The sequence below is a fragment of the Lagenorhynchus albirostris genome, chromosome 6, assembly GCF_949774975.1.
Source record: "Lagenorhynchus albirostris chromosome 6, mLagAlb1.1, whole genome shotgun sequence".
Lineage (NCBI taxonomy): Eukaryota > Metazoa > Chordata > Mammalia > Artiodactyla > Delphinidae > Lagenorhynchus > Lagenorhynchus albirostris.
The window spans coordinates 12,488,484-12,502,621 of record NC_083100.1 but is presented as its reverse complement, the minus strand read 5'-3'; positions in this window follow the sequence as shown (position 1 = coordinate 12,502,621).

Sequence of the window (14,138 nt, the reverse complement as noted above, 5' to 3'; positions counted from 1 at the left end):
GCATAAGTTATAGTATTTTAAATCTACATCTGTTTTTAAAATAAGTGTATTAGGTTCTTCTAATGCTTACTAATAAAAAGTAATTGATTCATTTCTCTATTGTTTTTAGATAGTCTGGGCTAGATTTAATATTTGATCATTATTATTTAGTCTGTCTCTATTTGAAACAAATCCTACTACTAGAATTTCTGCAGCCAGGAGAATGTGTTTGGCTTATTCCTCCTAATACTTTAAATAATGAAATTGTTCATTAGTAATATCTGACAATGAGAAATGTAGTAAAATACGACGTGTTTAAAAGGTGCTAATTAAAGCTACAAATGACAACAGCAGACTCTGAAGTGCATGAGTCATTAGCAATTCCAGTTGGTGTACTTTTTGGTCGGCCTTCAGTTGCGCAGTCATCCTAAAGGGAGTAGCACCTCAATGCTCTGGAATTGCCTAGGTGTGGTTTTGCCCAGAGCAGAGGGATGGACTGATTGATCTCTGGGAGGTTCTTCCCACCCCAGAGTCTCAGATGGTTAAAATTTGCAATTTAAATAAGCTTATTGCAATCCCTCTGCCCTTGATCCGTCCTCTCCCATCCATGATTAAGTGATACCTTGACTCCTTTGCACTTTCCCAACATCTCTCAAGTTGATGCCTGTCAGGATTCTGGATCCTCCCTTAGTCTTCCTTTCACAATAATTTAAGTGTTGATTCAGTGGGACGGAGAAGAGGCAAAAGAGGGTACACAGTTTGAACACACGGAAGAACTTTAAATTCCAGCCAGTGAACCCATTTTTCTTCAACATAATTCGAAAGGATTGAGACAGGGAAAGCTCTCCGCTTAGAACATACTTTAAAGAAATAAATCTAATTACCATGTCCCATGGAAATGTCATACAGATGATATATATTACATATATATGTATATACACACACATATATATATATACTTCATATATATATATATATATATATATATATATATATACACACACATATATATATGAGAATATCTATATAGACCTGCCCTAACCTGGAATCTCAATGCCATTTACAGAATCTGGTGAATGAGAATAATGGCCTGGGACTCATGGTTGAAGCAAGAAAGAAAATTGGCAGTGACTCAAGAAGGCAGTCAATGAGAAGAGGCCATGCTTTTACAATAGCATAGAAAATGCTATTATTTACATATATCTCCATAATTCCACACCACCTTCTACGCACCTACCTCTTTTCAAGGCTGAATGACTTGAATCCAGCTGAATCATTATGTTCATATTCACATATTGATCAATTTTCATGCCACTCAATAACAATGGTTATTTATTGTTATTAGCAATATTCTTATATCCTATTATAATTATCCTTCAAGGATGGTTTTCATATTTGTATTGATCTGTATTTAATGTTATAAATATGATGAGGAGGTGGGAGGAGGAGGAAGACAGAACACATCAAGATTTTCTCTACTTCTCATGTCCCCTAAGTACAGCCCTCATATAACCAGTTCTTTTGGTCTATTCCACCATGCCACATTACTCTAACATGACATGTCACAGTCATCTCTGCAGCTGGTTCCTCCTTGAGGGAAATACAGTCCTTTAGTGAATCCTGGACTCCCTTCACCCAGTTTTCCACCCGTAACATCGGCCCAAGGATCTCAGTCTGTAACGTGTGTCTACTTGGTGGCAGGAGATGCTCACCAAGACCAAGGCATCCTGTGACTTTGGATCAGCCTATACTTCTAAAAGTCAACTTAGTCAAGTTTAGACTTCCAGAACAATTTGGGAGATGGAGCCAGAGAAAGGGAGCAGCTCTATGCAGGGGAACGTGCTCTGGGCTTTTATTTGGAAGCCATAGCGTTTATGAGAATTGCTGTCACTTTCAGCTGAGCCATAACTAGCAGGCCTCACACACTGTGAATGCAGAGCAGCCACTTGTGCTTTGGGACTTTTCAGCTTAACAGCTTCCCACTTCATCATGTATTGGGAGGCAGAGCTATTTAAGCAGATGACAACAGATGTGATAAAGATGGTAAAGAAAACTGATAAAGAACCATGTAAAGAAACATGTTTCCCCCCAGCACTTTCCCTTCCTTTCTTCCTTTTCTGTTTTTCCTGATTTCCTTCCTTCCTTCTTCCTTTTAGATCAAAACTACTCTTTATTTTCAAAGTTCAGTAACATAAAACAGATAGAAGCATATTTTCAAAAGCAGAGCTCTGTCCATCTATTGAAATCTCTGTCTTGTCTGTGTTATCGTTTTGAAAGGTAGGTTACCTAATTCAGATTTGCAGTGGAATAAATCATGAGAGAAGGTTTTCCAGAAGTGTGAATATATTCTCTGAGTTTTTTTAAATGCCTTATTATTTAGCAAGTCATTGAAGTGTGTGAGCTTTAGAGACAGAAAAGCAACCTATGCAAAGGCACAGAGCAGTATTAACATGGTTAGGACTGTATCAGTCAAGACAGGCCAGGTTATGCTGTGGCAACAAATGGTCCTCAAACATCAGTGAGTTATGACCACAAAGCTTTATTTCTCAGGCACAATATACACTACCAGTGGTTGGCAAGGGGGCTCTGCCTACTGTTAGATCGTAAGAACTCAGGTTAATGGAGGGACCATTGTCTTGAATGTTATTGATTCTTGTGCCAGAGGAATAAGAAAAGGGTCTTTGGCAGGTCATTAAGATGTTAGCCCCAAAGCGGCATGTATAACTTCCATTTACAACTCATCCCTTAGACATGGTCATATAATGCTCATCCAAACTCAAGATTGCTAGAAAGTGCATTCTTATCTGATGCCCATGAGATGGAGAAACCAGAAATAGTTTCCTATCCAGAGAATGTACAGAAAAATCCAAAGAGTCTGTTACAAAAAATGTGTTTAAACAATGGCAATATCCATTGTAATAAGTGTATAATATTCCAACAACATAGCTCTGAATATGTAAACCCCACTTGTAAACAAGTCAATCACATTGCTTTACAGTAAAACTTAAAAATTGAAAACATTATGCTATGTACATATAAATTAAACTCTACATAAAATAAATTTAATTTAAAGTCACAACACTGTAATTTTAAAGGCCTTTAATGCTAAAATATTTTTCTACTTAAATCCTACTGGGATTAACAACTACTAAATAAGCCTATCAGCAATGTTTAGAAATGTTTAGCTACTACAAAATGTCTATACAAAAGAATCTCACAATAAATTGAATTGATGCGGATAAATACAAAGACTATTATCTCTTTTTTTTAATGAAGTATACTTGGTGTACAATATTATGTAATTTACAGGTGTATAATACAGAGATTCAAAATATTTAAAGATTATACTCCATTTATAGTTATTATAAAATATTGGCTATATTCCCTGAATTGTATTGTGTATCCTTGTAGCTTATTTTATATGTAATACTTTATGTCTCTTAATCTCCTACACCTAATATGCCCCTGCCCCCTTCCCTCTCCTTACTGGTAACCAGTCGTTTGTCCTCTATATCTGTGAGCCAGTTTCTTTTTTGTTATATTCATTAGTTTGTTTTAATTTTTAGATTCCACATATTAGTGATATCATACAGTATTTGTCTTACTCTGTCTAACTTATTTCACTTAGCGTTATACCCTCCAAGTCTATCCATGTTGCTGCAAATGGCAAAATTTAATTCTTTCTTATGGCTGAGTAGTATTCCATTGTATGTATGTATATATATCTATATATCTATATATATATAACAGTTAAAAGCATTTAATAATATGCTTATTGTAATGAAGGTAACATTCAGACTTTCAGAAAACCAAAATCTGACTCATAAAAAAGTAGGGAAACAGGATGTAAAGGATGTGAATGGATGCTGGGGTAAATATATATATATCTATATATATGTTGGTATATATATATACCAAATCTTCTTTATACATTCATCTGTTGATGGATACTTAGGTTGCTTCCATACCTTAGCAATTGTAAATAATGCTGCTATGAGCACTGGGGTGCATGTATCTTTTCAAATTAGTGTTTTTGTTCAGATACATATCTAGGAGTCGAATTGCTAGGACATGTGGTAGTTCTATTTTTAGTTTTTTGAGAAACCTCCATACTGTTTTCCACAGTGGCTGCACCAACTTAGATTCCCTGCAACAGTGTACAAAGGTTCCTTTTCCTCCACATACGCACTCACATTTATTATTTGTGTTCTTTATGATGATAGCCATTCTGACAGGTATGAGGTGAGAGCTCATTGTAGTTTTGATTCGCAATCTCTAATAATTAGCAATGTTGAGCAGCTTTTCATGTGCCAGTTGGCCATCTGCATGTCCTCTTTGAAAAAATGTCTATTCAATTCTTCTTCCTAGTTTTAATCACAGTTTCTTTTGTTTGTATGGTTTTTTTTGATGTTGAGTTGTATGAGCTGTTTATATATGTTGGATTATTTATCCCTTATCAGTTGTATCATTTGCAAATATATTCTCCCATTCAGTATGCTGTCTTTTCATTTTGTCAATGGTTTCCTTTGCTGTGCAAAAGCTTTTTGAGTTTAATTAGATCCATTTGTTTATTTCTGCTCTTATTTCCTTTGCTTTAGGAGACAGATCAAAAAAATATTGCTGTGATTTATGTCAAAGAGTGTTCTGCTTATGTTTTCCTCTAGGAGTTTTATTGCTTCTCATCTTACATTTAGGTCTTTAATCCACTTAGATTTTTTTAACTTTTTAAAATAACTTTATTGAGATATAATTTGCATACATACCATACATTTTACCTATTTAACATGCATAATTCAATGGCTTTGGGTATTTTTTTACATTTGTTTAAATTGAAGTATAGTTGATTTACAATGTTGTGTTAGTTTCAGGTGTACAGCAAAGTGATTCAGTTATACATTCATATACATCTATTGTTTTCAGATTCTTTTCCCTTGTAGGTTATTACAAAATATTGAGTATACTTCCCTGTGCTATACAGTAGGTCCTTGTTGGTTACCTTTTTTATGTATAATAGTGTGTATATGTTAATCCCAAACTCCTAGTTTAGCCCTTTCCCACCTTTCCCCTTTGGTAACCATAAGTTTGCTTTTATGTCTGTGGGTCTATTTCTGTTTTGTAAGTAAATTCATTTGTATCACTTTTTTTAGATTCCACATAAAAGTGATATCATATGATATTTATTTTATTTTTGTATGTGGTGTTAGAGAATATTCTAATTTCATTATTTTACATGTAGCTGTCCAATTTTCCCAGCACCACTTATTGAAGAGACTGTCTTTTCTCCATTGTATATTCTTGCCTCCTTTGTCATAGACCATAAGTAAGTGGGTTTATTTCTGGGCTCTCTATTCTGCTCCATTGAGCTATGCATCTGTTTTTGTGCCAGTACCATACTGTTTTGATTACTGTAGCTTTGTCGTATGGTCTGAAGTCAGGGAGTGTGATTCTTCCAGCTCTGTTTTTCTCTCTCAATACTGTTTTTGTTATTCAGAGTCTCTTGTATTTCCATACAGATTTTTAAATTATTTGTTATATTTCTGTGAGAAATGTCACTGGTATTTTGATAGAGATTGCATTGAATCTGTAGATTGCCTTGGGTAGTATAGTCATTTTAACAATATTAATTCTTCCAATCCAAGAACACAGTACACCTTTCCATCTGTTTGTGTCATCTTCAACTTCTTTCATCAGTTTCTTATAGTTTTCTGAGTACAGGTCTTTTACTGTCTTAAGTAGGCTTATTCTTAGACATTTTATTTTTTGTTGTGACGGTAATGGGATTGTCTCCTTAATTTTTCTTTCTGAGAGTTCATTCTTAGTGTATAGAAATACAACTGATTTCTGTATATTAATTTTGTATCCTGCAATTTTACCAAATTCATTGACGAGCTCTAGTAGTTTTCTGGTGGCATCTTCAGGATTTTCTATGTATAGTATTGTGTCATCTACAAACAGTAACAGTTTTACTTCCTCATTTCCAATCTGGTTTCCTTTTATTTCTTTTTCTTCTCTGATTGCTGTGGCTATGACTTCCAATACTATGTTGAATAAAAGTGGTGAGAGTGGATATCCTTGTCTTGTTCCTGATCTTGGATGAAATGCTTTCAGCGTTTCAATGCTTATAGTAACATGTTCTTTCTAGGATTTGAAGATTACAAGAGGTCATATTTTGAAAAATATACTGGGTTTGTAGGATTATATATATGCCGAAATCTGAGAATGATGTTACCTACAGATATTATCAAGTAGCCCTTTATGGCAACAGCAGAAGAAAATCATGTGTCTTTCTTACTAGGAATATTATATCATCTAATGCAAGAAACATCGGCTTTATCATCAGATGTCAGGATTTAAACTTTACTCTCATGATTTTTAGTGACATAAGTCTGTTCATTAGATATTTTTCTGAGACACAGTCTCAGATCTGTAATACAGAGATAATAAGATTCATCTCATAGGATTATAGGAATTAAATGTAATAATAGCATATAAAAGTGCCTAGTTGTCTCTACAGAATAGACAGTAAATAGCAATACCTTTTCTTTCTAGTCCCTTCTTGAAGCTGTGTATATTTTTCCTTTATACATGACTGATTTTCCAAAAATGTTGTATCTACAGCTTCTTAGCAAAGCTATTTCTTTTAGATTAATGTCCTGATCAAATCCACTTCCTCTCAACTGGGTTTCAAGGAGATAACCTATGATTGGTCTCCTTATTACTGCTCAGTTATCTCTATTCCTCAGCCACCCAACTAGACACTGATTTACTGATCACCCACAATATACTGGGGAGGCACTGAGCCAGGCCAACTCTAAAGGCTGAAAATCCTGGAGATGCTGAAATACTATTCCCAGAACAAATCTACACAGCAATAAGCGTACAGTAACTTTAGGCTTATTCTAAAACAGAGTTTCCCAGATCACAGAACTGAAAACTTTGTCCAGGATATCTTTGAGACTATAATCTTTGTCAATGATCTCTCCTCTCCTTCTCAGTTGTGTTTCCTTAATTTTTCTGGATTTTCAGTAGAGAGAAGAGCAGCAACGGATATTTCATCATTAAAATTGTCAAAGTTATGGTGTTAGGGCAGCTACAACTTTTTTGCCTCTCACTGTTGTGGCCTCTCCCGTTGCGGAGCACAGGCTTCGGACACGCAGACGGAGCGGCCATGGCTCACGGGTCCAGCCGCTCCACAGCATGTGGGATCTTCCCAAACTGGGACACAAACCTGTGTCCCCTGCATCAGCAGGCAGACTCTCAACCACTGCGCCACCAGGGAAGCCTGACAGCTACAACTTTTAACTTCATATTCACCTCCCTTCCCAAACAATGATCTTCTGGTTTTTAAGGAAATGAAGGTAGCTCCTCACACAGAGGTGGTAATCCCAATGTAGAAGAGGCTGTACATTCTAATGTTCAGGCATTCATTTCATTTAGGTAACTTTCAAATGTGGATAAGGAGCTTGGGTCAAAGGTAACAAAAGTTTGTGAAATGTTGGTAGCATAACAAGATACCAAGCACTTAATAATAGTCACTGAGAAAATAGTCCTCAAAATCCCAGGGAGATTTTTCAATGCAATGACAAATTCAAGAATGCATCGAGTGGGAGGGAGCTGTGAAGGAGGAAAGGTTTCCACACATTAGGAAACCCCTTTGCGGGCGGAGACTGCGGGTGGCGGAGCGGGGAAAGCTTTGGAGACGCGGAGGAGAGCACAGCAACAGGGGTGCGGGGGGTAAAGCGGAGAGATTCCCACACAGAGGATCGGTGCCGACCCGCACTCACCAGCCCGAGAGGCTTGTCCGCTAACCCACCGGGGCAGGCGGGGCTGGAAGCTGAGGCTCGGGCTTCGGTCAGAGCGCAGGGAGAACACTGGGGTTGGCAGCGTGAACACAGCCTGCAGGGGGCTACTGCACCACAGCTAGCCGGGAGGGAGTCCAGGGTAAAGTCTGGACCTGCCGAAGAGGCAAGAGACTTTTTCTTCCCTGTTTGTTTCCTGGTGCGTGAGGAGAGGGGATTAAGAGCGCTGCTTAAAGGGGCTCCAGAGACGGACGCGAGCCGCGGCTAAAAGCGCAGACCCCAGAGACGAGCATGAGACGCTAAGGCTGCTGCTGCCGCCACCAAGAAGCCTGTGTGCAAGCACAGGTCACTATCCACATCCCACTTCCAGCGAGCCTGTGCAGCCCGCCATGGCCAGGGTCCCGGGATCCAGGGACAACTTCCCCGGGAGAACACACAGCGTGCCTCAGGCTGGTACAATGTCACACTGGCCTCTGCCACCGCAGGCTCGCCGCGCATTCCGTGCCCCTCCCTCCCCCGGGCCTGAGTGAGCCAGAGCCCCCGAATCAGCGGCTCGTTTAACCCCGTCCTGTCTGAGCGAAGGACAGACACTCTCCGGTGACCTACACGCAGAGGCGGGGCCAAATACAAAGCTGAGCCCCGGGAGCTGTGAGAACGAAGAAGAGAAAGGGAAATCTCTCCCAACAGCCTCAGAAGCAGCGGATTAAAGCTCCACAATCAACTTGATGTACCTGCATCTGTGGAATACCTGAATAGACAACGGATCATCCCAAATTAAGGAGGTGGGCTTTAAGAGGAAAATTTATGATTTTTTCCCCTTTTCCTCTTTTTGTGAGTGTGTATGTGTATGCTTCTGTGTGAGATTTTTGTCTGTATAGCTTTGCTTCTAGGATTCTATCCGTCCGTTTTTTATTTTTGTTTTAAATATTTTTCTTAATAATTATTTTTTATTTTAATAACTTTATTTTATTTTATCTTACCTTATTTTATTTTACTTTATCTTCTTTCTTTTATCCTTCCTTCCTCCCTCCCTCCCTCCCTCCTTTCTTTCTTTCTTTCTTTCTACTTATACTAACTCTTTCTTTCTACTTTTTCTCCCTTTTATTCTGAGCCGTGTGGATGAAAGGCTCTTGGTGCTGCAGCCAGGAGTCAGTGCTGTGCCTCTGAGGTGGGAGAGCCAAATTCAGGACATCGGTCCACAAGAGACATCCCAGCTCCACATGATATCAAATGGCAAAAATGGCCCAGAGAGCTCCATCTCAACACCAGCACCCAGCTGCACTCAACAACCAGCAAGCTACAGTGCTGGACACCCTATGCCAAACAACTAGCAACACAGGAACACAACCCCAACCATTAGCAGAGAGGCTGCCTAAAATCATGATAAGTCCACAGACACCCCAAAACACACCACCAGACGTGGACCAGCCCACCAGAAAGACAAGATTCAGCTTCATCCACCAGAACACAGGCACTAGTCCCCTCCACCAAGAAGCCTACACAACCCACTGAGCCAACATTAGCCACTGGGGACAGACACAAAAAACAATGGGAACTACAAACCTGCAGCCTGCAAAAAGGGGACCCCAAACACAGCAAGATAAGCAAAATGAGAAGACAGAAAAACACACAGCAGATGAAGGAGCAAGATAAAAACCCACCAAGCCTAACAAATGAAGAGGAAATAGGCAGTCTACCTGAAAAACAATTCAGAATAATGACAGTAAAGATGATCCAAAATCTTGGAAATAGAATAGACAAAATGCAAGAAACATTTAACAAGGACCTAGAAGAACTAAAGATGAAACAAGCAACAATGAACAACACAATAAATGAAATTAAAAATACTCTAGATGGGATCAATAGCAGAATAACTGAGGCAGAAGAACGGATAAGTGACATGGAAGATAAAGTAGTGGAAATAACTACTGCAGAGCAGAATAAAGAAAAAAGAATGAAAAGAACTGAGGACAGTCTCAGAGACCTCTGGGACAACATTAAATGCACCAACATTTGAATTATAGGGGTTCCAGAAGAAGAAGAGAAAAAGAAAGGGACTGAGAAAATATTTGAAGAGATTATAGTTGAAAACTTCCCTAATATGGGAAAGGAAATAGTTAATCAAGTCCAGGAAGCACAGAGAGTCCCATACAGGATAAATCCAAGGAGAAATATGCCAAGACACATATTAATCAAACTGTCAAAAATTAAATACAAAGAAAACATATTAAAAGCAGCAAGGGAAAAACAACAAATAACACACAGGAGAATCCCCATAAGGTTAACAGCTGATCTTTCAGTAGAAACTCTGTAAGCCAGAAGGGACTGGCAGGACATATTTAAAGTGATGAAGGAGAAAAACCTGCAACCAAGATTACTCTATCCAGCAAAGATCTCATTCAGATTTGCTGGAGAAATTAAAACCTTTACAGACAAGCAAAAGCTGAGAATTCAGCACCACCAAACCAGCTTTACAACAAATGCTAAAGGAACTTCTCTAGGCAAGAAATACAAGAGAAAGAAAAGACCTACAATAACAAACCCAAAACAATTAAGAAAATGGTAATCGGGACATACATATCGATAATTACCTTAAGTGTAAATGGACTAAATGCTCCCACCAAAAGGCACAGATTGGCTGAATGGATACAAAAACAAGACCCATACATATGTTGTCTACAAGAGACCCACTTCAGACCTAGAGACACATACAGACTGAAAGTAAGGGGATGGAAAAAGATATTCCATACAAATGGAAACCAAAAGAAAGCTGGAGTAGCAATTCTCATATCACACAAAATAGACTTTAAAATAAAGACTATTATAAGAGACAAAGAAGGACTACATAATGATCAAGGGATCGATCCAAGAAGAAGATATAACAATTGTAAATATTTATGCACCCAACATAGGAGCACCTCAATACATAAGGCAAATACTAACAGCCATAAAAGGGGAAATTGACAGTAACACAATCATAGTAGGGGACTTTAACACCCCACTTTCACCAATGGACAGATCATCCAAAATGAAAATAAATAAGGAAACACAAGCTTTAAATGATACATTAAACAAGATGGACTTAATTGACATTTGTAGGACTTTCCATCCAAAAACAACAGAATACACATTTTTCTCAGGTGCTCATGGAACATTCTCCAGGATAGATCTTATCTTGGGCCACAAATGAAGCCTTGGTAAATTTAATAAAATTGAAATTGTATCAAGTACCTTTTCCGACTACAACGCTATGAGACTAGATATCAATTACAGGACAAGATCTGTAAAAACTACAACCACATGGAGGCTAAACAATACACTACTTAATAACGAAGTGATCACTGAAGAAATCAAAGAGGAAATAAAAAAAATACCTAGAAACAAATGACAATGGAGACACGATGACCCAAAACCTATCAGATGCAGCAAAAGCAGTTCTAAGAGGGAAGTTTATAGCAATACAATCCTACCTTATGAAACAGGAAACATCTCGAAAAACAACCTAACCTTGCACCTAAATCAATTAGAGAAAGAAGAACAAAAATACTCCAAAGTTAGCAGAAGGAAAGAAATCATAAAAATCAGATCAGAAATAAATGAAAAAGAAATGAAGGAAACAATAGAAAAGATCAATAAAACTAAAAGCTGGTTCTTTGAGAAGATAAACAATATTGATAAACCATTAGCCAGACTCATCAAGAAAAAAAGGGAGAAGACTCAAATCAATAGAATTAGAAATGAAAAAGGAGAAATAACACCTGACACTGCAGAAATACAAAAGATCATGAGAGATTACTACAAGCAACTCTATGCCAATAAAATGGACAATCTGGAAGAAATGGACAAATTCTTAAAACTGCACAACCTGCCAAGACTAAATCATGAAGAAATAGAAAATATGAACAGACCAATCACAAGCACTGAAATTGAAACTGTGATTAAAAATCTTCCAACAAACAAAAGCCCAGGACCAGATATCTTCACAGGCGAATTCTATCAAACATTTAGAGAAGAGCTAACACCTATCCTTCTCAAACTCTTCCAAAATATAGCAGAGGGAGGAACACTCTCAAACTCATTCTACGAGGCCACCATCACCTTGATACCAAAACCGGACAAGGATGTCACAAAGAAAGGAAACTACAGGCCAATATCACTGATGAACATATATGCAAAAATCCTCACCAAAATACTAACAAACAGAAACAAAGAGCACATTAAAAGGATCATACACCGGGGCTTCCCTGGTGGCACAGTGGTTGGGAATCTGCCTGCCAATGCAGGGGACGTGAGTTCTTGCCCCAGTCCGGGAGGATCCCACATGTCACGGAGAGGCTGGGCCCGTGGGCCATGGCTGCTGGGCCTGCGCGTCTGGAGCCTGTTCTCCATGACGGGAGGGGCCACGGCAGTGAGGGACCCATGTACCACACACACACACACACACAAAAAGGATCATACACCATGATCAAGTGGGGTTTATCCCAGGAATGCAAGGATTCTTCAATATACGCAAATCAATCAACGTGATACACCATATTAACAAATTGAAGGAGAAAAACCTTATGGTCATCTCAATAGATGCAGAGAAAGTTTTCAACAAAATTCAACACCCATTTATGATAAAAACCCTGCAGAAAGTAGGCATAGAGTGAACTTTCCTCAACATAATAAAGGCCATATATGACAAACCCACAGCCAACATCGTCCTCAATGGTGAAAAACGGAAAGCATTTCCACTAAGATCAGGAACAAGACAAGGTTGCCCACTCTCACCACTCTTATTCACATAGTTTTGGAAGTTTTAGCCACAGCAATCAGAGAAGAAAAGGAAATAAAAGGAATCAAAATCGGAAAAGAAGAAGTAAAGCTGTCACTGTTTGCAAATGACATGATACTATACATAGAGAATCCTAAAGATGCTACCAGAAAACTATTAGAGCTAATCAATGAATTTGGTAAAGTAGCAGGATACAAAATTAATGCACAGAAATCTCTGGTATGCCTATACACTAATGATGAAAAATCTGAAAGTGAAATCAAGAAAACACTCCCATTTACCATTGCAACAAAAAGAAGAAAATATCTAGGAATAAACCTAATTAAGGAGACAGAAGACCTGTATGCAGAAAATTATAAGACACTGATGAAATAAATTAAAGATGATACAAACAGATGGAGAGATATACCATGTTTTTGGATTGGAAGAATCAACATTGTGACAATGACTCTACTACCCAAAGCAATCTACAGATTCAATGCAATCCCTATCAAACTACCACTGGCATTTTTCACAGAACTAGAACCAAAAATTTCACAATTTGTATGGAAACACAAACGACCCCGAGTAGCCAAACCAATCTTGAGAACGAAAAGCGGAACTGGAGGAATCTGGCTCCTTGACTTCATACTATACTACAAAGCTACAGTAATCAAGACAGTATGGTACTGGCACAAAAACAGAAAGATAGATGAATGGAACAGGATAGAAAGCCCAGAGATAAACTCACGCACATATGGTCACCTTATCTTTGATAAATGATGCAGGAATGTACAGTGAAGAAAGAACAGCCTCTTCAATAAATGGTGCTGGGAAAACTGGACAGGTACATGTAAAAGTATGAGATTAGATCACTCCCTAACACCATACACAAAAATAAGCTCAAAATGGATTAAAGACCTAAATGTAAAGCCAGAAACTATCAAACTCTTAGAGGAAAACATATGCAGAACACTCTATGACATAAATCACAGCAAGATCCTTTTTGACCCATCTCCTAGAGAAATGGAAATAAAAACAAAAATAAATAAATGGGACCTAATGAAACTTCAAAGCTTTTGCACAGCAAAGGAAACCATAAACAAGACCAAAAGACAACCCTCAGAATGGGAAAATATATTTGCAAATGAAGCAACTGACAAAGAATTAATCTCCAAAATTTATAAGCAGCTCATGCAGCTCAATATTAAAAAAACAAACAACCCAATCCAAAAATGGGCAGAAGATCTAAACAGACATTTCTCCAAAGAAGATGTACAGACTGCCAACAAACACATGAAAGAATGCTCAACATCATTAATCATTAGAGAAATGCATATCCAAAGTACAATGAGATATCATCTCACACCAGTCAGAATGGCCATCATCAAAAAATCTAGAAACAATAAATGCTGGAGAGGGTGTGGAGAAAAGGGAACACTCTTGCACTGCTCGTGAGAATGTGAATTGGTACAGCCACTATGGAGAACAGTATGGAGGTTCCTTAAAAACCTACAAATAGGACTACCATATGGCCCAGCAATCCCACTACTGGGCATATACCCTGAGAAAACCATAATTCAAAAAGAGTCATGTACCAAAAT